This window comes from Mus musculus, chromosome 6 (genome assembly GCF_000001635.26).
Source record: "Mus musculus strain C57BL/6J chromosome 6, GRCm38.p6 C57BL/6J".
Classification (NCBI taxonomy): domain Eukaryota; kingdom Metazoa; phylum Chordata; class Mammalia; order Rodentia; family Muridae; genus Mus; species Mus musculus.
Window position 1 is genome coordinate 82,857,140 of NC_000072.6, and position 25,665 is coordinate 82,882,804.

General features: G+C 45.6%; 1 long non-coding RNA gene across 1 annotated transcript; it reads right to left on the reverse strand.

The window, feature by feature from the left end:
• Positions 1 to 20,726: 20,726 nt before the first annotated feature.
• Positions 20,727 to 24,714, reverse strand: 2310069B03Rik (RIKEN cDNA 2310069B03 gene). The gene is made up of 4 exons (NR_040520.1): positions 24,630 to 24,714; positions 24,098 to 24,170; positions 23,256 to 23,317; positions 20,727 to 22,337 (listed from the first exon to the last, which is right to left on the reverse strand). It is a non-coding gene; the product is annotated as an RIKEN cDNA 2310069B03 gene (long non-coding RNA).
• Positions 24,715 to 25,665: the final 951 nt, after the last annotated feature.

Below are 25,665 nucleotides of genomic sequence, written 5' to 3' on the forward strand. Positions count from 1 at the left end.
CCCTCACACCCTCTTAAATAACTCATTCATTAGTCCGTTTTATCTATCTATCTATCTATCTATCTATCTATCTATCTATCTATCTATCTATCTATCTATTATCTGTATTTTGGCAGTGCTGGGGATGAAATCCAGGCCTTTAAACTTACAAGGCAAGTGCTTAGCCACATCCCATGCCCTTTCTCTGTGAATGCTTTTGTGTGTGTGTGTGTGTGTGTGTGTGTTGAGTGTGTGTGTGTGTGTGTGTGTGTGTGTGTGTGTGTGTGTGTGTGTTCCTGTGAGTATATGTGAAGAGGATGTGCATACTGTGTACATCTTAACCTCAGGTTTTACTCCTCAGAAGCTGCCCCTCTGTTTTTTGAGGCAGGGTCTCTTGCTGGCCTGGAGCTAGCTTCACAAGCTAGGCTGGCTTGCTGGTGATCCAGTAATCTAATTGTCTGGCCTCCGAGGCTCTAGGGGGATAAATGCATGGGTCAAAGCTGTGAGTTCTGGGTTTCAAGCAGGTCCTTTACTGACTAGGCTCTCATATCCTCTCACTCAGCTCTTTTGAGACAGGGTCTCTCTAGGCATGCCAGAACATGTCTGGAACTCAGTATGTAGCTCAGCCTGGCTTCAAACTCTCAGGATCCCTCCCTCCCTGAGCTTCCTACGTGCTGAGATTACAGGTGTGCACCACCACACCCAGCCAGCCAGCATCTCACGTGGTACAGTAGCCCTTTTATGAACTCACACAATAGGTCAAATTATACCACCTCACCTCGGAAATGCACTCACTCAGAGGTGTGACTTGACCCCACATGGCAGGACTCAGATGGCTAAGTCATCAGAGAATATGGCCAGAGATGTAATTGACCCAATGAGAGAACAGGCGTTTCAGACTGGACTGGACAGTTAAGGAACAACTGGCAAATGGTGACTGACCACATAGGGATATAGGCCAAGTCAACTTTACCTTCCCACTTTTCAATAGAAGTCCCTAAATACTGATATTTAATTGTGGCAACTCGTTTGAAGTTCTTTTTGTTCTTACTAGTTTTGTTTTTCAAGACAGGGTCTCTCTATGTACCCCTGTGACCCTAAAACTCACTAGGTAGCAGGCTGTTTTTATCTCCTGAAGGCTGGAATTAAAGGGTTGCACCACCATGTCTAGTCCCGGTTTTTTTTTTTGAAGTTCTTGAATATACTGCGTGGGCCAGACCAGGCCCAGTGGCAAATGGCTAGCTTCCTGTACTCGCCAGCTGCTCTCTCTGGGGGACACCCCAGGAGCCCACGGTGCCTGCCGACTGCATCTGCCTTTCCAGATGTAGACACTGCCCTGCTCATTCTGTTCCTTAAGTTTTATTGTAGTAAAACTGTGGTATACCTGTGATTCCAGCTACTTAGGAGGAGAAGAAAGGAATATCACGAGGTTAAAGCCAGCCCAGGCAACTTAGTAACATCCTGTTTCAAAATAAAAAGTAAACACAGGACTAAGTATTTAGTTCAATGGTAAAACATCTGTCTAGCATGCCTGGGGCCCTGGGTTAGATTCCCAATACCATAAAAAGACAGAATTGGATGAGAACTCAAGCTCTTCTCCCCCAGCCTGAAAGGTGACTTGTGGAGAAGTGTAGAGACCTGCCTAAGCCCCAGCGCTGGATCAACATGATGCTCTCTGTACAGTTCCAACCTCAGTGTGTGGTTCTGCTTTGCAGGGTCCAAGGTCCCCTCCTTGAGGTACCTCCACACCTGTGTCAATCTCAGCACATTTTCAGGGGTGCTTTTGCGAGTACATGGTGTCTTCAGGATCCCCAGGAAAGTAATTTGCATTTCCAGGGTGCCTTACCTGGTGATCCAAAGGCTAGCATGTGTTACTCTAATTTGTACATAAGGATACAAGTCATGGAAGAAAGAACGTGAACTCTCATACAAGTGTCACCTGTAGTTGGGTGTGGTGACATGGTCTGCAATGCCAGCACTGAAGAGGCAGAGGCAGGAGGATTGCAAGTTCAAGGTCAGCCTGGACCAAACAGACAGACCTTATCTTCAAACACACAAACAAGTATAATTATATGGAAACTTTGACACCTTCTGAGGGTATATTTGGTGTTCTTAAGACCCTTCTCTTTTTGCCTCAATGTATTAGTTACATGTTGGTATTATATAACCATTACTCAGTTTCTCTATTCTCCAGCTAAAAACATGCTGCCAAGTAACTGAGGTACAAGGACTCTGAGTTCAGTTCAAAAGCATTGTTATTCCTCTTCTTCCTCCTTCTCTCCTCCTCTTCTTCCTCTCCCTCCCCTCCTCTTTCCCACCCCCCCCTCCTCCTCCTCCTCCTCCTCCTCCTCCTCCTCCTCCTCCTCCTCCTCCTCCTCCTCCTCCTCCTCCTCCTCCTCTTCCTTCTTCTCCAGAGTCTCTTTACATAGCTCTGCCTGCCCTGGAACTCACTATGTAGACCAGGCTGGAAGCTCACAGAGAACCTCCTGACTTGCTTCCATGTGCTGGGATTACTTTTTTTTTTTCTCTTATTTTTTTTTTATTACGTATTTTCCTCAATTACATTTCCAATGCTATCTCAAAAGTCTCCCACACCCTCCCCCCCCCCCCACACACACACACTCCCTTACCCACCCATTCCCATTTTTTGGCCCTGGCGTTCCCCTGTACTGGGGCATATAAAGTTTGCCTGTCCAGTGGGCCTCTCTTTCCAGTGATGGCCGACTAGGCCATCTTTTGATACATATGCAGCTAGAGTCAAGAGCTCCGGGGTACTGGTTAGTTCATAATGTTGTTGCACCTACAGGGTTGCAGATCTCTTTAGCTCCTTGGATACTTTCTCTGGCTCCTCCATTGGGGGCCCTGTGATCCATCCAATAGTTGACTGTGAGCATCCACTTCTGTGTTTGTTAGGCCCCGGCCTAGTCTCACAAGAGACGGCTATATCACGGTCCTTGCACCAAACGCTTGCTAGTGTATGCAATGGTGTCATCCTTTGGAGGCTAATTATGGGATGGATCCTTGGATATGGCAGTCTCTTGATGGTCCATCCTTTTGTCTCAGCTCCAAACTTTGTCTCTGGGATTACTTTTATTTTTTACTCTATGTGTGTGTGTGTGCGTGTGTGTATATGTGTGTTCGTGGGTGCACTTGTGTTAAGAAGTGTTTGTGCCATGCATGCTGTGGTACTCCTGTAGATGTCAGAGGACAGCTTTGAGGGATTGGTTCTTTTTCCACCATGGGTCCCAGGGACAGAACTCCAGGCTTGAATGGCAAATACTCTTACCCACTGAGCCATCTCATCTGTCTACCTGGCTCAGTTTAACACAAGATTTTTCCCCCAGTATTGAACCCCGACCAGGAGCATGCTAAGCAAGACTCTGCTACTGAGCTGTATCCCCAGCCCAACAAGTGACACCCTAGGAAGCAACACAATGAAACCAGTGAAGAAAAGACATATTTGAGCCCAGGTACACATGCACTAATTCAGGTCACCCGGGCTTTTCTGGCATCGAGAGACAGCAAGCACATTGGCTGGACCTGGTGACCCTTGTACCCAACAGGAACTGAACCGACTTCTCCTTGACTTCTGAATCCATTTGGCAGACTTGGTACATGCTGAGACCAGACTGTAGCAAAGAATTACAAAGACAATGACCTCAGCAAGACTGAAGCAACAGGATTAGAGCAGAGGGCAGTGGAGAGAGGACACCTGGGCGCACAGGCACGCATGCCAGGCAGTTTGCAAAGCCTGGGAGTGCGGCAACCTGAGGGGATCCGCAGCATTCAGGGCAGAAAATTTGTTTCCAGAGGTGGCTTGTGAGACTCTGTGAGAACAGAAGAGCCTAGAGGGGTCAGGGATCCATTCTAAACTTTATCATTGAGATGGTAATTCATTTTGGGAAACCATAATTATCACATTCCTTCTCCACTCTAAATAGGCATTGTAGTTACTTTTCTCATTGTTGTTATTATAAAATACCAGGAGAGGCTGGGGAGGTGACTCGAGAGCTAAGAGTGCTTTCTGCTCTTTCAGAGGATCCAGGTTTGATTCCCAGCCCCCAGTTCAGCTGGTTCACAACTGCCTGATAACTCCAACTCCAGGGGAGTAACTACACCTCTCCCCTATATGAGAACTCCACTCACATGGACATACCCACACCCTGACAGATACACATGCACAAAATTGAAAATAAAAATAAATCTTTTTAAAAAAAAATCTAAAATATCCATTTAAAAAAAACCAGAGAAAACCAACTTGACAGAGGAAGGTTTTATGATGGCTCACGGTTGTAGGTGACACTGCCCACCATAGCGAGGCAGCCAGCCACGGCAGTAGGAGAATGTCTGGTTACAGTGCATCCACAATCAGGAAGCAGAGGGTACACAGGAAGTTGGACTGGGATATAAAACCTCGAGGTTTACCTCCTGTGGCTTACTTTCTCCAGCAAGATTCCACCTCCTAAAAGTTCTGCAGTCTTCCAGAATATTGCCATCAGCTGAGGACCAAGGGCTCAAATACATAGACGCTTCATACTCCAAATAGAACTTTGAAACCAGTAAGTGCTTAGAATAGACCAAACACCACTTAGCGTATGCAACCCTCTTTTCACAGTGAAGTGGGTCCCATGATTATTTCCACTCTTCAGATATAGACGTTGAGGGTTGTAGAAGTTTATTTATTTGTTACTGACAGAGAAAGATGAGTGGGGAGAGAAGTCGTCTTAAAGAGTGAGAAAGACTTTAAAATAATGCTGGAAACATCTTTATTTTAAATACTTATTTATTTTGATTATATATATATGTTCCTATGTGTTGGCATATGCATGGGTGTGGGAGCTTGTGAAGGTCAGAGGCACTGGCTCCCCTGCACCTGGGCTTACAGGCCACACAATGTGTGAGCGCTAGAAACCAAACTTGGATCTTCTGCAAGAACAGCAAGTGCTCTTAACCACCCAGCCATTTCTCCAGCCCCTGGAAAGACCTTTTAAAAAGCAAATGGATTATCAGTGGACTGAGAGGAAAGGCATGCCCAGTGAGCAGAGATCAGGTTACATCAAGGCCCAGAAACAGGAAATGAGCTGGAGAGCTCAGTGGGATTAGCCTGGGAGAATCAGAGGGAAGGAATTGGGCAGTGGTGTGTCATCCTGGACTTTGAAAAGCAGAATCACATGACCAGATCTGTTCGATGAGCTAATGATTTCATCGTGTCTTTTAAAATCAAAGCTTGCCATTAATTATGGCTCCAGTCCTGTCTTCATCCTGTCATCACCCCCATCAAGATCCCCATTTTATGCTGCGGTGTAATGTGGTTTTGCTACTTAAATCCTTAGCCGGGAACAGCATCTACCTACCTACCTACAGGTGCACACACAAGTATAGACGTCTGGGAGAGGCAGGCCAGAGGTGGGAGCAGCGGGGACCTCAGAAACAGGCAGAATAAGCAAACAGGTCACAGCAGCCAGGGGAGAGACAGAGGAGGGAGCAGCTGGTCCGAGTGTCACATGTCCCTAGAGGTTAAATTGGATGAGGACTAAAAAAAGACCCAGGGATTGAGTGACGAGAAGGTCACCATGTAGGTGTCAGCTAAAGGAGCGCAGGCAGAAAGGGCAGACTCATAGTCCAGCAGTCTGCAAAGGGAAAGGGCAAGTGTGGGGTGAGCCAAAGGGGGAGGCGTTCACGGCACTCTCTCTCTGGTGGGCAGGTGGGGGGATTGTTGTTTGTGTATGTACAGAGTCTCCTGTAGCCCAGGCTGGCCTTGATCTGATCCTACCCTCCCGTGTATGTGTTGTGGATCCTGTAGCAGCAGCTGACCTTTAACTCCTAATCTTCCTGCCTCCGCCTCCCAAATGCTGGTTCGCGTTGCAGTGTATTATTTGTAGGGGTGGGTGGGGGTGGAGGCAGGGCCTGTGAACGTAGGTGGAAAGAGACGCTTCTGTCCAGGGAAAGCATTCAGGGACCTACGAACCTGGATACGGGCTTTAGCCTCCGATATGAGGAGAAAGCAAGAGTCTACATGCTGGGGTTTCCCTGGGTATGGCTAAGAGATGGGAGTGCGCAACCACGAATCTGAGAAATGGGTTTAATATCCTTCCCTCTGCTCCAAATATTGGAAAGGCCACTGACCCAGCCACAGAATCCTGACCCTTTATCCCCCTTTGTGCATCGGTGAGGCCTTCTCTTCTCAGGGATTTGATTTTCCTGCCTGAGGAGCCTGGTGGGGTGAGGCACGCTGGTGGGTAGGATGGCAGAGGAGGGCAAGCCAGGGCTTGGTAATGCAGACTTCCACATGCTGACTCCAGCTTCTCATAAGAGCTGGGCTCCCTCCCATTAATGGAACAGTTCCTGTCCCACCTGTTTTCTGATCACACTGCCAGGCGCGTTCCAAAGATGAACTCAAAGGGAGCACATATCCCAGAGGAGGCTGGAAGGAAAAAAAAAAATGTAGCACATGGGTTGGGAGAGGCCGGTGGCAGCCACAAGCACATAGGTCATGTTGCCTGTCCTCACTGTTACACAATCACAAGGACTGCAGTGAGTCACAGCAGCAGCAGACAGAGCTCCCCAGAACCTCTGCCTGCCCCAGGAGCCCAACACAGCCCTCTGCTGCCATGGCCTGGCACAGGCGGGCTGCCTGCCTGTAAACTCAAAGCTAACCACTTCCTCTGGAAGGGAATCCCGGCCCCCCAAAATACTTCTCTGAGACAGCAGCAGTATCAACAGTCTGCACAGCAGCGTCCGCGTGAGAGATGTGGACTCTCAGCAGCTGTGTGTGGGTTTTGAATGTTCTTTAACAAGCTCATAAATGCATATACTGAATTTTGGTCATTTTGGTCATTTTTACCCCCATTTCTATCCTTCTCCTTCCCACTCAACCCTTCCTACCTTCTAATGACTTCCCCTCCTACTTAAAAAGCAATTATATTTAGTTATTACTTTGTACGTGTGTGTGTGTGTGTGTGTGTTTGTGTGTGTGTGTGAGAGAGAGAGAAAGAGAGAGAGAGAGAATGTCAAGGTCAGAGGATAATTTACAGGAGCCAGTTCTCTCCATTATATAGGTCCTGGGGATTAAAGTCAGTTTACCAGGTTTTCTGGAAATTGCCTTTATCCACTGAGCCATTTCAACACCCCTAGCTTACCTTGGAGAGGGGTGTGTGTGTGCCCCACTATGTTTAAATAAAGTTGTTTATGTGAGCATGAGAGGAAGAAGAAAATCCCAGCATTTCAAAACTGGGAGATTTAGGCAAGGCACATTGGCGAATACCTTTAATTCCAGCAGAGGCAGGTCAGGGGGATCTTCATTAGTTCAAGGCCAGCATGAACTACCCAGCAAGTTCATGGCTAGTCAGGGTTACATAGTGGGACTCTGTCTCAATAGGAAAAAAAAAATGTGCTTCAAAGATGAGAGAATCTTTAGAGTTCTTGAACAGATAGGAAGCTGGCAAGGTGGCTTATGCCTGTAATTCCAGCACTTGGTGGGGAGGCTGAGGCAGTAGAACTGCCTGGGGTCTTGGCTTACATAGTAAGTTTCAGGGCAGCCAGGGGAATAGCAGGAGAATTTTTCTTAAAAAAAAAAAAGCCCAAACCAAAGAGGCAAAATCAAAACCAGGTAGGAAACCTCAAGCCCAGCATCCAGTGAGCAACAACTGAAGGCCACACAGTGAAACAGAAACAGAGTTGGGCCAAGCTGTCTTATTTCAGGCCGGAAGCCACTGGCTCCCACTCCACTGGAACCTCACAGCCCTAGCAGAGACTGGAGAACCTGGAAGCAGAAGAAGCCCTGGCCTTGGAGTGAGCCAAGGGATAAAAAGAGCTAACATCTATAATCTAAGCTCTAGAGGTTCCCCAGGGATGACTGAGAAGGAGCAGTTCCTACCCACCTCCACCTCCACCTCCCAGAAATTCCACAGGAGGCATCGATGCAGCTGACAAACCCTGGCCCTTCATGTCCATGGGGGCAGTTCTTCTTAGGACCACATTCTTCCTTCCTGAGGAACCCCAAAGGGTTTTCTCACACTCTCCAAATTCCACTTAGAAGTCGCCTAGCTGAGCCAGGTGTGGTAGCTCTCGCTTTTAGTCCTGAACTAGGTGTAGTAGCTCTCAGGAGGCAGAGGCAGGTGGAATTCTCCTACCTGGAACATTTATAGGGATTGTATATGGGACCAGGTCAGATCCCAAGTCTGTCTGCTCAGATGTGCTTTTCTCATAGACACTCTGGCTCCGTGACACGGGACATGTTATCCAAGTTATCTGAGTCTCCATCACCTTGCACATATGATAAGATAAAAACTATAGGTTGTTGTGAAATCACTCAGATAATCTGTGAAAAGTGCTGAGCGCAGTTGGTGCTTGGTGTAAGATCCTTTCTGGGCCTCTGCCTGATGAGTGCTGACATTCCTGTATGAGAACACTGGAAGGGCCACATCCCATATGGTGCTGACTCTGGATGTAGTCAAAGGTAGAGGACTGCCGTGCTGGCCAGTCTTAGTGTCAACTTGACACAAGCTAGAGTCATCTGAAAGAGGCGACCCACAACTGAGGAAACGCTTCCATAAGAGCCTACTTTAAGGCATTTTCTTAATTACTGGTTGATGTGGGAGGGCCCAGGCCTTTGTGGTTGGTGCCATCCCTGGGCTGGTGGTCCTGGGTTCTACAAGAAAGCAGGCTGAGCAAGCAATGGGGAGCAAGTCAGTAAGCAGCATCCCTCCATGACCTCTGCATCAGCTCCTGCCTCCAGAGTCCTGTTCTGAGTTCCTTCAATAATGGTGTGATGTGAAAGTGTAAACCGAAAAAATTCTTTCTTCTCCAACTTGATTTTTGATCACGGGGTTTCGTCACAGCAATAGAAACCCTAACTAAGACAATTGCTGAAGGGGCAGATCAGATCCCCTCAAAAGTATCCTCCACAAAAGATTAAAAGTCCCTCTTGCTAGCCCAAAAGTCTGGGGGAGGGGTATATATGCATACACACATTTGCCTGCATGTCTAGGCCAGAGGCTAACCTTGGGTACCACTGCCACCATGCTTAACTTCATCTAAGAATTCATCTAAATGGATGATTGTAAGAAAAATATTTTATTCATGTATCTGTTCTCTTTGGACACGTCTAGTTTTTGAGACAAGGCTGATCTCACTATGTAGCCCAGGCTGTTCTCAGGTTCATGGCAATCTTCCTGCTTCAGCTTCCTGAGATATGAGCTACCAAACCTGACTTGTATTTGAATATGTTTAAAGCCTATATTCTAGGAAAGAAGGGCCAGTACGTATTAACAATAATAGAGGCAGTAGATGAACCCTGCAGGTAACAGGAAAGTTGGATCGAGGAGATGGCCTGAAAATAATGGATTAAATCTGCATATTAAGCAATGACACTCACATATCTTCACCCTGTTTGTTTCCAAAAGTGCTGGAAACCAGGTCCAGAGAAGTGAATCAAAGGAGGAGAAACAGCTACAGATCCTACAGCTACTAGCATCTGAAAACGCCTCAGTGCAAAAGTCCCACTGGTGTCCCAGTGTCCTCTAGCAGGTCTGTTGTTGTGATAAAAGATCCTGACCCAAAAAAAAAAAAAAAAGAATGTAGGGGAAGGGGGGTTATTCGGCTTACAATTCCAGGCCACAATGTTATAGCAGAGAAATCACAGCGGCAGTAGCTTGCAGTACCCTCCCATAGCCAAGAGTAGAGAGAAATAAATGTGTTCGTGCTTGCTTGCTTGCACTTAGCTAGATTTCTCCACTTTTACCCAGCCCAGAAAATGATGTCATCCATCACGGGCGGGCCTTCCCATAGCAGTTGATATAATCAAGACAATGCCCCCACAGGTAACCTGATCTGAACAATCCCTCATTGAGATTTTCATCCCAGCCGATTGATTCCAGGTTGTGCCAAGCTGACAATCACAGCTCAGTATCACCGTGTCCTTGTGTCCCTTTGCTGTTTCCCACGTCATGTTCCCAGGCAGTCAGCAATCTTCCTTCTGTCACTCTAGATTAGTTTGCATTTTTGAGAATTTTATAGAAATTCAATCATACCAACATGTACTCTCGTAATCTGGATTCTCTCATTCAGCATAACTATTTTGCAATATGTCCATCTGGAGATGACATTTGACCTTCTTTTTTAAAAACAAAAATTTTGAGCCTGGCATGGGATGCCCACTTGCAATTGAAGCCATTCAGGAGGCTGAAACAAAAGAATCTCTGCAAGTTTGAAGCCAACCTGGGTTACAAAGTAAATTTGAAGCTAGCCTGGGCTACATAGCAAGACTCTGTCTCAAAAAACCAAAACTACCAAAAACTAATTAATTTGTTAACATTTTGAAACATCCTTTGCTGTCGGAGCTGAAATTCATAGTTAAAATAACATGCCAACAATTTTGTTTAAAAAAAATCACACTAAGGAAATGAGGAGATGGAATCCTGTGTGCAGTGCTTTCTGTGGAATCATTAGGACATAAGTCCAGATCTCCAGCACCCACATCAAAACTGGGCAGAGCAGGCAGGCAGGTCTGTAACACTGGCACTGGAAGGACAAGCCAACATTGGGCTCATTGGGCAGACAGACTAGCTAAAGCAGCAAGCTTTGGGTTCAGTGAGAGACCCTGCCTCAAAAAATAGAGCAGAAAGCAACAGAGGAAGATACTTAACAGTGGTCTCCAGCCTCCACATGTGCATTCCCAGGCAAATATTCTGGCATTTGCACATATGCACACACACATGCACGCACAATGAAACTGCCCTAACAAAGGAGAAGGAAAAGAAAAGAAATTTATGATATAATGCAGGTGCTTCTCTGTGTGAGCTGTACGTTCTGGAAGACATAATAAAGTAATTACATAGTTTCATCATCTTGCAGTGAATAAGTTCAAGACAAATTAAAGCTGTTCAACTGAAAAACTTCCAGTTTCCTCATTATACTGAGTTTGTGGGTTTCTTTTCTTTTCTTTTCTTTTTCTTTTGAGACAGGGTTTCTCTTCCTAGTTCTGGCTGTCCTGGAACTCACTCGTAGACAAGGTTGGCCTTGAACACACAGAGATTCTCCTACTTCTGTGCCTTGTGTGTTGGGATCAAAGGTGTGTGCCACCACCCTGCATGTTGTGTTTCTTATACCAAATTTTTCATCTCAGAAAGAAAAGAGAGAGAGAGAGAGAGAGAGAGAGAGAGAGAGAGAGAGAGAGAGAGAGAGAAGGAAGAAAGGAAGGAAGGAAGGAAGGAAGGAAGGAAGGAAGGAAGGAAGGGGGAGAGAGAGAGAAAGAAAGAGAGAGAGAGAAAGAAAGAAAGAAAGAAAGAAAGAAAGAAAGAAAGAAAGAAAGAAAGAAAGAAAGAAAGAGGAAAAAGAAAATCTCTTAAATCCATGCATTTGAATACTCACGAGGAAAGGAGGCGTTTACACACAGGTACCAGGGTATTTAACCACCAGCGTTGCTGTTGACAATGGCAAGTTCTTCTAAGTCATGACAACCTTCAGTTACGTTATAGATGTTTGTCTCCAGTCTCCCTTCAATTTAAACAGTAGTTGCATTCTTTACAAATCTAAAGGGAGATGCTGGAGAGATGACTCATCTGTTAATAGTGGTTGCTGCTCTTGTAGAGAACCCAAATTTGATTCTCTCAATCTGGTGGCTCACAACCATCTGTAACTCAAGTCCTAGAGCAGCAGTTCTCAACCTGTGGGTCGAGAGCCTTTGTAGGGTTGCATAACCTATTTACAGGAGTTGCATATCAGACATCCAGCATATCAGATATTTACATTATGATTTTTGTTTGTTTGTTTGTTTTTGGAGACAGAGTTTCTCTGTATAGCCCTGGCTGTACTGGAACTCACTCTGTAGACCAGGCTGGCCTCAAACTCAGAAATTTGCCTGCCTCCAAAGTGCTGGGATTAAAGGTGTGTGCCACCACGCCCGGCTGATTCTTCATAGTAGCAAAATTACAGTTATGAAGTAGGAATGAAATAATTTTATACTTGGGAGTCACCACAACATGAGGAACTGTATTAAAGGGTCACAGCAACAGGAAAGTTGAGACCCCACTGCTCTAGAGGCTATGGAGGCCTGAACACATATACACATGAAGGCGAACACTCATACACAACAAATAAATAAGTAGACAAATAAACAAACACACAAATAACAAATCTTCTAAAAATCACAGGGTATTTAAAACATAAGTCTATGTTTTAAAATTATTTGTATCTATATATAAAGCAGACTCTATGCCATGTATAGTTATAAGCAGAGTTGCTCATACAAGCAGCTGTAATTAAATTCTATGGGTCGCAAAACCCAACAAGATATGGAAGCAGGAGGAGAGTTTTATGGGGACAAAAAGGGGGTCCAGGAGAAATGGGAGGAAGATAACAGGGGAACGGAGGGTATATGTGATTAAAATATAGTATACATTCATGAAATTATCAGAGAATAAAATCTCTCCTAAGTTTTGCCTTCAAGTATTCTGTCTGCAAAATTCCAGACTTTCCTTAGCTCTCCATTAAACAGCAATTATATGGTCATAAAATATAAATACCAAGATTGGATTAAACTGACAGCTTGATGTGGTTATTTTGGCAGAAAGAGGAGTCAGAAATGGAAAGAGATACCAGGAAAGTCATCTCATATGAGAAAGACTCAAGCCAATCATATATACATATCACAAGACTCAAGCCAATCATATATACATATCACATAGGAAAAATATGACTAGAAAAGATGGAAGAGAGCTAAAATATAACCTAGGACCTAGCAGTAGCACTACTGAAGATCTGAAATGAAATCAGTGTATCAGAGACATCCAGTGCAGCACTCTCATAAAAGCTGAGAAATAGAATAATCACTATTGTCTAATGGCAGATGAATGGGAGAAAGACTGTGGTATGCCTATGCAATGGAATACTACTCAGTCATAAGTAAGGATGCAGTCCTGTCATCCATGGTAATGTGCATGGGTTGGGAAGGCATTATGTTAAGCAACATACATAAATACAGCATTGTACAAATAAGGTGTTTGTTTTTACAAATACTATATGATCTCTCTTATATGTAGGATCTAAGAAGTTGGTGTATCAGACACTCTCACCTGGTAAGATAGTGCTTACCAAAGATTCAGGGGTTAGGACCAGGGCAGAAGGGAGGGAGATGGTCCCAGGGTTTGAACTTGTGTCTTCAGGCCTGCATGCTATCTTAGTTAGGATTTCTATTGCTGTGATGAAACACCATGACCAAAAGAGTCTAGGGGAGAAAAAAAAAAGTTTATTTCTGTTTATACTTCCAAGTAACAGTTTATCACCAAGGCAAGTCAGGGCCGAAACTTAGCAGGGCAGGAGCCTGGAGGCTGGAACTAAGACAGAAGCCATGGAGAACTGCTGTTTGCTGGCTTGCCTTCACAGCTTGCTCAGCCTGCTTTCTTGTAGCACCCAAGACTGCCAGTTTGGGGTGGCCCCACCCACAGGGAGCTTGTTCCCCTCATCCATCAAGAAAATGCACCAAACTAAGTGTAGTGGTACTTTTAATACCAGCACTGGTAAGCAGAGGCAGACAGATCTCTGATTTTGAGGCTAACCTGCTCTACATATGAGTTCCAGGCCAGCCAAGGCTACATATAGAGAGACCCTGTCTCAAAAAGAGAGAAAAAAAAGGGAAGGAAGGAAAAGAGGGAGGGGAGAGTGAAAAAAAAAAGAAAGAAAATAATTAAAAGGAGAGAAATTGTACCACAGGCTTGCCCATAAACCAATATGGTAAGGGCATTTTCTTATTGACATCCCCTCTTCCAGAATGACTCTGGCTTGTGTTGAGTTGGCACGAAGCTAGCTAGCACTCATAACAAGCCGGTAAACCGCTGAGATCTCCTGCCAGCCCCTAGAATGTTACATTAGATGTCTCCGAGTGCTCTTGCCACAGGATATGATAAATGTATGAATGATCAGTCACTATGCCAGCTACCCTGAACAACAGAGCACTATGACAATGTGATACATTATACATACCTATGTATGCTTAGTTAGTATATCCTAAATATGTATAGCTATCGTAGCCTCATTAAAACATTCAGAAATTGCATGTGTATATATAACATTTTTGAGCCAGAGTCTCATTATGTAGCCTTGGAAAGCCCATATCTACTTGATATGTAGACCAGTCTGGCCTTGAACTTACAGGGCTCCATCTCCCTCTACCTATTGAGTGCTGGGAGGGATTTTAGGTATAGCAAGCACACCCAGCTCATGTGGTACTAGATATCAAACCTTAAAGCTGCTGGGTAATCATATCATAGTCCTTTAACCCTGGCACATCGTCCTTTATTTTTATTATTATTATTATTATTATTATTATTATTATTATTATTATTATAAGACAGGATCTTACCATGCAGTGCTGGCTTGCCTGGAATCTGCTGTGCAGACCAGGTCTCAAACTCACAAAGATCCACCTGCCTCTGCCTTTCAAGTGCTAGGCCTGAAGGTGTGGGCTAGGAAAAATAAAAGAGCATAGATCTGGCAGGTGTCACCTGGCTTCTTTATAAGCCCCTTGAGGGGCAAGAGGATCAGAAGTTCAAGGTCATTCTTGGCTTCAGACCTGGGCCATGGGAGACCTTGTCCTGGAAAGGGGTTGGGGAGGAGCAAAAATCCAATGTAATGAAAAAGACTTCAGGAGATGGGGTGGTAAAGGACCCTTACAGACCCACTGTGGCATTCTCTCTCTCTCTCTCTCTCTCTCTCTCTCTCTCTCTCTCTCTCCCTCTCTCTCTCTCTCTCCCCCTCTCTCTGTCTCCCTCTCTCTCTCCCTCTCTCTCCCTCCCTCCCTCTCTCTCTTTCCCTCCCTCTCCCTCTCTCTTTTCCTCTCTCTCTCTCTCCCTCCCTCTCTCTCTTCCTCTCTCTCTCTCCCTCTCTCTCTCCCCTCCCTCCTTCCTCTCTTCTCCCTCCCCTTCCCTCCCTCCCTGCCTTCCTGCTGCACTCCGTATTCATATTCTGCCAAGTCACCAGGAGCAGGAAGCCACTTTCTCTCTTATGCAAGCAACCAGAGGATGAGTGGTTTCGATCATGAAAGCTGATAACTGTCCAGGCAGAAAAAGCCTGGGCCTCCGAAGGCTTTAAATTACAACTTTGATGGCACTGATCCGAGTTCCTGAAGCTGCAACTGGGACACAGAGAAGCCACAGAAGAACACGGAGTATTTTTCTTGAACACAAAGAAGGACCTGGAGTCAGATTAAACAAAGATTCCCTGCTACTGAAGCAGGTGGGGTGGGGCAAGGGGGCAGATTGAGATGAATCTATCTCTTCAAAGCTTGCTCTAAATTGCAAGACGGTTGCCTTATAAGTGGGGTGAAGATTAGAAATTACCTCATGGTTATTCAGTTTCTTATGTAGAGTTTTGTTTTTGGCAGGAAAATAAAACCGCATGTGGTTGTGTGACGTGGGGAAGTGATAAGCAACTCAGCCCTACTTAGGAGAGATTAGTATGTTTCAACCATAGTTAAGGGCCCGGTGGCTGCTGATCACGCCACAGCAGCCTTACCAGGGCTGTATGTAGACTTCGTGCCAAGGAAGAGTGTGTCACTTGAATCCAGGACTTGGTGAGAAACACCATTCCTACCTCAGTCACGCGTGCCTTGTGCATCTCAGCTTCTGACTGCACTAATGTTTTGACTATAGAATGTGTTGGGCCTAGATGTGTTATAGTAGCTAGCACACGAAGCCCCTTAGAACATGACAGCCATTGGTGTGCAAGGGTAAGGGAGCAGGTAATTAAAGCCTGGGTCTCTCACCCAACTCTAGACAACTCTGAACATCAAACACACTTTAATCACTGTCCATGGGACGGATCAATTGAGGGCGTAGAATAAGATCAATGCCAAATTTCCTCCCCGTCCAATCCTGTCCAATCTTGTTTCTTCTCTTCCTCTCTCCGCTCAGGCACTGATCAAGAACTCCTTGTAATGAAGATCTGAGGATCATCCTAGGGAGGAATGGAAGAAGGAGGGAAGGAAAGAGATCTGAAGAGATGGCTCACTGGTTAGGAGCCACCTAAGTGGCTATTCTTGAAGAGGATCAGGGTTCTATTCCCAGTACCCAGAAGCAGCTCACAGCCATTTGTGACTACAATTCCAAGGGATGTAATTATTTCTGACATCCACGGGTAGGGCATGCATGTAATGCACACACATACACCCATGTAAAACATGAATACACTTAAAAAATAAATACATCTTTGTTTAAAGGAAAGGAAGGAAGGAAGTGTTTGATTTTTTTTTTTTTTTAGAAAAATCTATAAGCCAGAAACTAATTATTTCTGCAGAAGTCTTGCCAGACTTGGGTTGATTTTTCATTTCTTTGTTGTTGTTTGTTTGAGTCAGGATCTCCTGTAGCCTAGGCTGGCCTCAAAGTCATTACTTAGCCAAGAATGCCCTTGAACACTGGTGTGTACCTCCACACCTGGTTTCTAATTCCTTTTCTTATTTCTTTTTGCTATTGTTGTTGACTGCACACTAAATAATTATGTAAAAAATGTAAATACCTATCTTATAATCCAAATATTGGATAATAAATAGGTATACATGGGAAATAGCAATGTAAATAAATATTTTTAGCACCAACAACAGAAGCCTCATCCAATAAGCGCGCCCACTGAGCTTTTTTAGGAGAGGAAAGAGCCACCAACTCAAGCATCTTGGATTATTTCTATCCCTTAATCGTATGGGTCACTGGAGACAGAAATTAAGTAAGAAGTAAAGTCCTGTGAAGATTTTTGGGAATTCTGATAAAACACACACACACACACACACACACACACACACACTTAATAGAATCAGAGCAGCACGTGTCTTCTGAGTGAACACCTCTGTTCTGGTTTCTCCCTCTCTGCTCCCTGCATGTTGCCTACCAAGATTCTAAGAGCTGTGTGCTCTGAGATGTGTTGTTCTACAGAGCCCCTTGCTCCCTTCTGGGGATCAGCCCAGGTCCACACACAAACACATCCTCCCGCCCACTAATGACAATTGCTTAAAACATGTAGGACAGGGAACTGGGGGAAGGGAGAAGGCAGCCTTTTGCCAGTAGATTCAGTTTCATTTGTTATATTTTTATTATTATTTTAAATTATGCATACAGGCAGTGGCGGGTATGCACACATGATTGTGGCTATGCACAGAAATCAGATGGAGCTGATGTTACAGGCTACTCTGAGCCTCCTGATATAGGTGCTGGAAACCGTGCTTGGGTCCTCTCTAAGAGCAGTCCTCGCTCGGGCACTGAGCCATCTCTCCAGCCACTGTTGCTTAGCCTCTTAATTAACATTTGTGTGTGTGTGTGTGTGTGTGTGTGTGTGTGCACCATATACATGCATGGTACCACAAAGGCCAGAAGAGGGCATTGGATTCCCTGGAACTGGAATTACACATGGTTGTTAGTGGCCATATGGGTGTTGGAAATCAAACCCTAGTCCTCTGCAAAAGTAGCCAATACACTTAACTGTTGAGCCATCCTGCCATCCTCCAGGCACCAGAGTTTTTTGTACTATTTAGTAGTAGTAGTAGTAGTAGTAGTAGTAGTAGTAGTAGTAGTAGTAGTAGTTTGAGTCAGAGGTTTTCTGTGTATCCCTGGCTGACTTGGAGCTCACTATGTCAACCATGAACGATCAGAGATCCATCTGCCTCTGCCTCCCAAATGCTGGGAGCATAAAGGTGTGACCTACCAAACTTTATGACTCATACTCTTTTGTTCATGTGTGTGGCATATGAGTGTGTGATGCATGTATGTGGGTGTGTGGCTGTGCACAGCTTAACATACATGTTCAGAAGTCAAGGCAAGATAGTAGGCGTTCTCCTCCATGCCTCTCACTAAGGAGTTATTGCCTAGAAACAGAGATCTCTCACTGAACCAGAAGTGGCTCTCAGGGTCATCTGTCTACACACACACACAGACACACACACAGACACACACAGACACACAGACACACACACACACACACACACACACATGCACACAGAGCAGTGGGGTTATAGGCACGAATAGCCATGATTGACTTTTTACATGGGTTCTGGGAATTCAGACTTAGATCCATCATTCCAGAGCAGGCACTCCCACCCATTGAGCCCACAGTCCAGTTCCTGATATGTGAGTTTTAAGCTGAACTTTATTTTTATAAAGGGCACATGTGCTCACAGTTGAAAGGGTGAAGTAAAAGAAAGGTAAGCCACTCTGGCTTTCTGAGGAAGATATCTCAGGCTGGGGTGGATCTTCCAAAGCCAAGCGGGGCTGGATTCCCTACTTTTCTTCTCTTGCTGTCACTGAACACCTGATAAGAAACAACTAAAAGGTGGAGGGTTTGTTCTGGGTCAATTTGAGGTGGTTCAGCCCATTAAGAAGAGGAAAGCATGGTGACAGACAGCTTTATGGTGACAGGTGCTGTCACTGGGATCTGCCCACCCTGGCCCCACCTCCCTGACCCACTTCCCTTAGCTAGGCTCCAGCCCTTTAAGGCTCCATTGCCTTCCACACCAGCCACACCAGCTGGGAAACCAAGTGTTCAAACATGAGCCACTGGGGGCACATTTCAAACAAAGCCTCTTTGTCTAACGTTGTGTACGTCTTCCTGATGGTTTATCCAGAGAGGGCGGGTCTGTAGGAGCAACCTGTAAAAGTAAATGGAGAAATGAAATAAAGCAAAGCCTGCCCATCGTTCAGTGGCTCTGCCTGAACTGTGTGCCTCCTCCTTGGCTAAACAGAGAACTTCCAAGAACTCTCTGTGTGGCAGCTGTTGGCGTGACAACTGGTGTGGCTCGTGGGACAGGAGCCTTTCCCAGAGCTTACTCTTGACACCACATTTTCTGCCCCAACACAGACTCAGGGTCAGATATTCACTTCCAGGGTAGTGCCTTTAACGCCAACACTCAGGCAGAGAGGCAGAGGCAGAGGCAGAGGCAGAGGCAGAGGCAGAGGCAGAGGCAGAGGCAGAGGCAGAGGCAGAGGCAGAGGCAGAGGCAGAGGCAGAGAGGCAGAGGCAGAGAGGCAGAGGCAGAGGCAGAGGCAGAGGCAGAGGCAGAGGCAGAGGCAGAGGCAGAGGCAGAGGCAGAGGCAGAGGCAGAGGCAGAGGCAGAGGCAGAGGCAGAGAGGCAGAGGCAGAGAGGCAGAGGCAGAGAGGCAGAGGCAGAGAGGCAGAGGCAGAGGCAGAGGCAGAGGCAGAGGCAGAGGCAGAGGCAGAGGCAGAGGCAGAGGCAGGCAGATCTTTGTGGGTTCGAGGCCAGTCTGGTTTCCATATAGTGAGTTCCAAGCCTACATATTGAGACCTGACTCAAAAACAACAACAAAAAGCTTCCCAATGTTGTCCTTGCTTATGTCTTTGGCCCCTGGCACCCTTTTATCTTCCTGGGTTTGAAATGCCTGGTCTCATTCCTATTCACTATAGAGTTGCTAAGATTTCTTAGAAAAAGCATCACAACTGAGTTCAGGGATTTATTTTCTTTTCAGTGAATGAGTGTTTTGCCTGTATGTATATATGTGTACCACATTCACGCCTGGTGCTCAAGAAGATCAGAAGACATTGGATCCCCTGGAACCCAAATTACAAGTGGTTGTGAGCTACTGTGTGCGTGTGCTGGAAATCAAACCATGATTCACTCTGCAAGAGCAGCCCGTGCTAGGAACTGCTAAACCTTTGCTCCAGACTATCTTTTTTTATTTATGTTTCAGGAAGTCTGTGAAAAGGTTTCCAACTATCTTCCTTTAAAATTTTTATTTTATTGAGACAAGCTGTAATGTGGTCCAGGCTGGCATTGAAATCAATACATAGCTAAAGATAACATTGGATTCTTAATCTTACTGCCTCTACCTCCCAGTGCTAAGATGACACATGCTTACAACTACCCCCAGCATCCTCAAATACCAACATGTTTTCTAGCCAGAGTACATCTATCAACACTGGAAAAAGTCAATTAAATAATACCATCCACTAAACTACAGAATCTATTAGAATTTTGGGGGCCATAGAGATGGCTCAGCAGTTAAGAGCACTGGCTGCTCAGGTTCAATTCCCAGCACACACATAGCAGTTCACACCCACCTGTAGCTCCTGTCCCAGGGCTTCTGACACCCTCACACAGACATACATGCAGGGAAAATGCCAACGAACAGAAAATAAAAATAAATTATATATTTAAAACAGTCATTTTTCCAATTGCCCCACTATTATTTAGTTTCTAAAGCTATCTTTTGAAAAAGCTTTCTACTAACTTCATGCTAAAGAACTACTTCTAACCTTTAAAGTTCTGAATATACACATCAGAAATGGCAAGAGGGAAAATTTAGAAACTGTACTGGCTGGTTTTGTGTCAACTTGACACAGCTGGAGTTATCACAGAGAAAGGAGCTTCAGGTGAGGAAATGCCTCCATGAGATCCAGCTGTAAGGCATTTTTCTCAATTAGTGATCAAGGGGGAAAGGCCCCTTGTGGGTGGGACCATCTCTGGGCTGGTAGTCTTGGTTCTATAAGAGAGCAGGCTGAGCAAGCCAGAGGAAGCAAGCCAGTAAAGAACATCCCTCCATGGTGTCTGCATCAGCTCCTGCTTCCTGACCTGTTTGAGTTTCAGTCCTGACTTCCTTTAGTGATGAACAGCAACGTGAAAATGTAAGCTAAATAAACCTTTTCCTCCCAAACTTGCTTCTTGGTCATGATGTTTGACCAGGAATAGAAACCCTGACTAAGACAGAAGCTATAGCAAGATATATACGAAGAAAATAAGATATAACCACATCTGACCAAAGACAAAACTACTCGTTTATTGGACACGCACAACAGAAAAGCTTGCTCAATACACACTGTGGGGTAGTATCAGGAAAATCCAGACGGTGTCTTAGGAAAGAAAAATCAAGCAAGTTTAAAGGTAATGAGAGGGTGACCTGTGTCTTGAGGAATCACAATGGGTGAGCTCTCTCTGGGTCCCAGTGTAAATATGCTATAAAAGGTTCTAATAGAGTTCTAAGGTGGCTCCTGAGGATCGAACTCAGGTCATCAGGCTTGACTGCAAGCCCTGCTACCTGCCGAGCCATCTTGTGGACCCATAGATTTTCATATTGGAGATACTTGTGGAAATATTTACAGATGTAATGACTACTTCAGAGTCCTGGGGGTGGGGCAGGTAAGGAGGAGGTGACACAGATTAGCTGTGCAGTAACAATTATCAGAAAGGTGTGACTTTGAAGCAAGTTCATTGCACTTGGTTATGCTTACAATTTTTCCATTACAAAATATTCTTCAAGTATTTCTTTCTTGTTTCTCATCAATGAAGTCCCAGTTTTATATAATCTATTAACTAACTTCCTGCTCAGACAATTTCATATATGTACATAATGTACTCTGGTTACGTACACACACACACATACACACATACATTCCCTGACATCACATTTTGATACTCGTCTGTTAAACAACTTTTAATTGATCATGTTATTGATATATCTGGGATTAATTGAACATGGTGGCCCTTACCTTCTCAAGGCTTATAATTCAGATTATTCCTTTTAAAGATTTTTTTAAAAATGAGTACATACATGTGTCTCTCTGTGTGTGCACATACATGTAAATGCCCACAAAGAGAGCAGAAGAGGATGTCAAATCCTCTGTAGCTGAAGTCATAGGCAATTGTGAACTGCCTGGGGAGACTGCAGTGCAAGCTTAAGCAAGGAGCCACCTCCTCCACCTGGACTATTCCTTTATATAGATATGGACATGGATATAGATAAAGATTCCTTTATACAGGGATATAGATTATAATTAATTCCTTGACAGTTTTATACAGAATATTTTGGTCATATCCACTCTCCACTCTTCTCCCTACCCCTCTCAGGTTAGCCCATATACTCCCTGTCTTCTGTGGGTTTTAAATAATCCATGGGGTCCGATTTGTGCTGCCCACATACTTCTGGGTGTGGGGCTATCCACTGGAGCATGGTCAACCAACTGGGAAACCACAGTCTTAAAGAAAACTCTTCCCCCCCCCCCAACTTATCTCATAAGCTAGTAACTGTCCACAGCTCCTCAGTTAGGGGCGGGGGCTCATGAATGCCTTAAATTCCATGCAGGAATTATTGACAGGCTGGGTCTTGTACAGGTCTTGTGAAGGCAATTACGGGGCACTGTGAGCTCGTGAGCACGATGATTCTACCATATTCCATATCCGGGAGACGATGTCACTCCAGTTTTTCTCGACATCTGGCTTACAATCTTTCCCTTCGCTCTTCCACTGTGTGCTATGGTCCCAAAGCCTGGTGGGAGTGTGTGCTGTAGAGAGGACCAATCTGTGCCTGGGCACTCACTCCACTGACGCTCACTCTTTGCACTTTACACAGTTCCGATTTCAATGTTAACCACTGCACAAAGAGAAACATGGAAGATTATTCTTTCAGGAAGAAAACTGAGAGCAAGTCAGGGCAATCTGTAACAATGCATTTAATCAGCTATAATCAAATTCCACAGGGTGTAATTTAGACACGTGGTTTCCCGGAGGGGGGGGGGTCAGGTGGGGAGCGGTGGATAGGGATGGGTGGGTGAGGCAGGGAGGGGCAGAGGCTGCGGGAGTCACAGGAGTCACGTGAAGGTTGAGCTGGTGGAAAGGAAGTCAAACACAGGTAAGGAAAGTTGAGTGAAGAGTAATTTCCCAGAGGACTAATTACTCCCGCTTTCATGGAGGGTAGGAGGGGAGGGAGGATAAACTGAGGTGAGTCTGCCACCCACTGAGTTAATGATTCTTTGTGTTGGAGTGCCAGTAGGTGACAGGGGATGCCAGTTACGTTGTTCATGTGCAGTCACTGTCATAATTATAAACCTCGGGGAGAACTAACTATCTGTCAGCAGACTGGCTGAGTAATAGAAGTCTCCCTAACCTGTTGCTGAATAAATGCAACTTCCGGGCTTGCAGAACCGCCAGTGATTCATGGAGCGTTGGGGTTTTGAGTGTCTGAGGTACTGTTTGGATTTTAAGGTCATGGCTTCATGTTTCACCTGAGTGATGTCGGGAAGTCCAGCCGCCCTTTCTTAAAGGAGCACAGCTGACACGAGTTAAGAAACGTAATTAGGGATCTAAGAAAGAAATCCACATGCAAAAGCCCTTCTCAGCCTTTAATCCAGCACTCGGGAGGCAGAGGCAGGAGGATTTCTGAGTTCGAGGCCAGCCTGGTCTACAAGTGAGTTCCAGGACAGCCAGGGCTATACAGAGAAACCCTGTCTCAAAAAACAGAAAAAAGACAAAGGGAAGAAAAAAAAAAAAAGCCCTCCTCCCAAGGACTTGCCTGCAACTTCTGTACGGCGTCTTGAGTTGGGGCTCATCTCTGCCTTATGAATATGAGCATTCCTGAACAGAGCACATTGAAGTCTGTTAGCTATTGTGTGTGTGTAAGTTCACATGCATGTATGCACATATGCACATAGGTACCTTCAGAAACCAGGCATTAGTTACTAGGTACCACAGAGCTGTGATTCTCAGCCTGTGGGTTGCACAGGCCATCCTTTGGGGGAGTTGAATGACCCTTTCATAAAGGTCACTTCAGACCACCAGAAAACGCAGATATTTGCTATAACAGTAGCAAAATTACAGTTATGAAGTAGCAACAAAATAATTTCATGGTTGGAGGTCACCCCCCATGAGGAACCATGTTAAAGGGTGGTAGCATTAGGAAGGTTGAGAATCACTTATATATGGACCGTTGTGAGCCACTTGATACAGTTCTGGGAACTTAGCTCTGGCCCTCAACAAGAGCAGCAAGTGTTTACCATTAGGGACACCTCTTCAGCATCAGGTATCTTTTAAAAATTTTTATTAAATTTTTATATAAATTTTATACAATTTTTTTTATTTATGTGTGTGCATAGGCAGGTGTGTAAGGAGGCCAGGAGAGGGCGCTGTGCTGGGAAATGAACTTAGGTCCTCTGGAAGAGCAGCAAACTGCTCTTGACCCTGGTCACTGCTCATACATCCTTCCCACCAAAATCTGTTATCTTTTTAACTATGATTAGCCTAATTTTTGTTTGTTTGCTTGCTTGCTTATTTTTGTTTTTCGAGACAGGGTTTCTATGTAGTCCTGGCTGTCCTGAAACTCATTTTGAAGACCAACCAGGCTGGCCTCGAACTCACATAGATCCTCAGCTTCAGCCTCCAGAGTGCTGGGACCAAAAGTGTGTGCCACCATGCCCGTCGATTATCCTGTCTTTAAAGGGAGAAACAGAGAACCCTGAGGAGGAAAGGTGGGGTGCAAATTAATCAACACTGCCTGGTCTAAAATAAAAAGTCTCAAGACCAGGACCCCAAACCATCTTCTCTGCCTCTCCAGGGGCCTGCACTAAGGGGCCAGCCAGCCAGTCAGGGGAACGCCACAGTAGCCCACTCTTGGAGGTCCCAAGCAGATGACCTTGTGGTCCCCAGGAGTGGCAGCACGGAGGGCGGACATGCTCAGATCTCAGTGGCTGTTGGCAAGGTTACATAAAATTTTATGAAGCACGCAGGACTGGCCCTGGAGCTGGCAGGAGGGCGGAGGAGAGAGCCTCATAACCACGCAGGCTATTGATCACTCAGCCTCTGCTCACAGTCCCCCACACCCAACCCACCCGCAAAGGCGTCCTACCCGCTGGGCAAAGAATGCTGCTCCCGCACTGGCCTAGGGCCCAACCTGCGCTGCAGGTCTGCAGGACCCACCGAGCCTGCTCCGGTGGCCTTTCCAGTGGACCTAAACTGGTGAAGGTTAGAAGAGTGAGGCTTTGTATCACAAGTTTCTGACTCAGTATTCTGATGCTCAAGTTACTCACAACCCCGAGCGCCCTCGCGCGTTGGCCATGCGCACTTCCTTCAATGCAGCCGACTGGGCCATCGGGCCTGGAGGGAGGACTCAGAGCAGGGTAGCAGATATTCCAATTTATGCTTGCCCTTTAGATATGCTTGTTCTGAAAAGAACGATAGCTCAATAGCTGTCAACAGACAGAATCTAGCTCTCTCACCTCTCTCCCATCCTCCCTCCTTCCCTGCCTTCCTCTCCTCTCCTGTCCTCTCCTGTCCTCTCCTGTCCTGTCCTGTCCTGTCCTATCCTGTCCTCTCCTCTCCTCTCCTCTCCTCTCCTCTCCTCTCCTCTCCTCTCCTCTCCTCTCCTTCCTTCTTCCTCTTCTTTGTTTTGAACCCCCTTATGCCTCTTCTGACCCAGTCTCTCCATTTAGTCCAAACTGGCCTTGAACTCCCAGCAGTTCTCCTGCCTCAGTTCATCAGCCTGGCCACATTTCCTGTTGATGAACTCCTACACCACAAATGCTATTCAGAAGTGTAAGGTAACATTCGCCACCAAAGCTTGTAGTTGGGGCGGCTCATTCAGAACAGATTTTCTACCCCTACTACAGCAATGTCCTTGAGATTTCCATTACAGCCTGCTCCGCCCTGTCTGCATTGCTCAGAATGACCAGTAGACATCACTTGTGGGTCATCACAGCATAGCTGGTTACTCTACCAGCTTACTGTGAGCGAGGAACTCTTTCCAAACCTAAGCAGCTATTACAGAAGTATTTAAAGGACAGCATTCGCGTGGTGGCTCACGGAGGGCACTGAGTTGGAGTCTTAACACCAACTATCGCTAGTTTGTCATCTTGAAGTTACCTTTGTGTGCATTAGCTCCACACCTGCCACCTGGAAATAACAGAGTCTTCGTGAGACAGAGTCTCAGG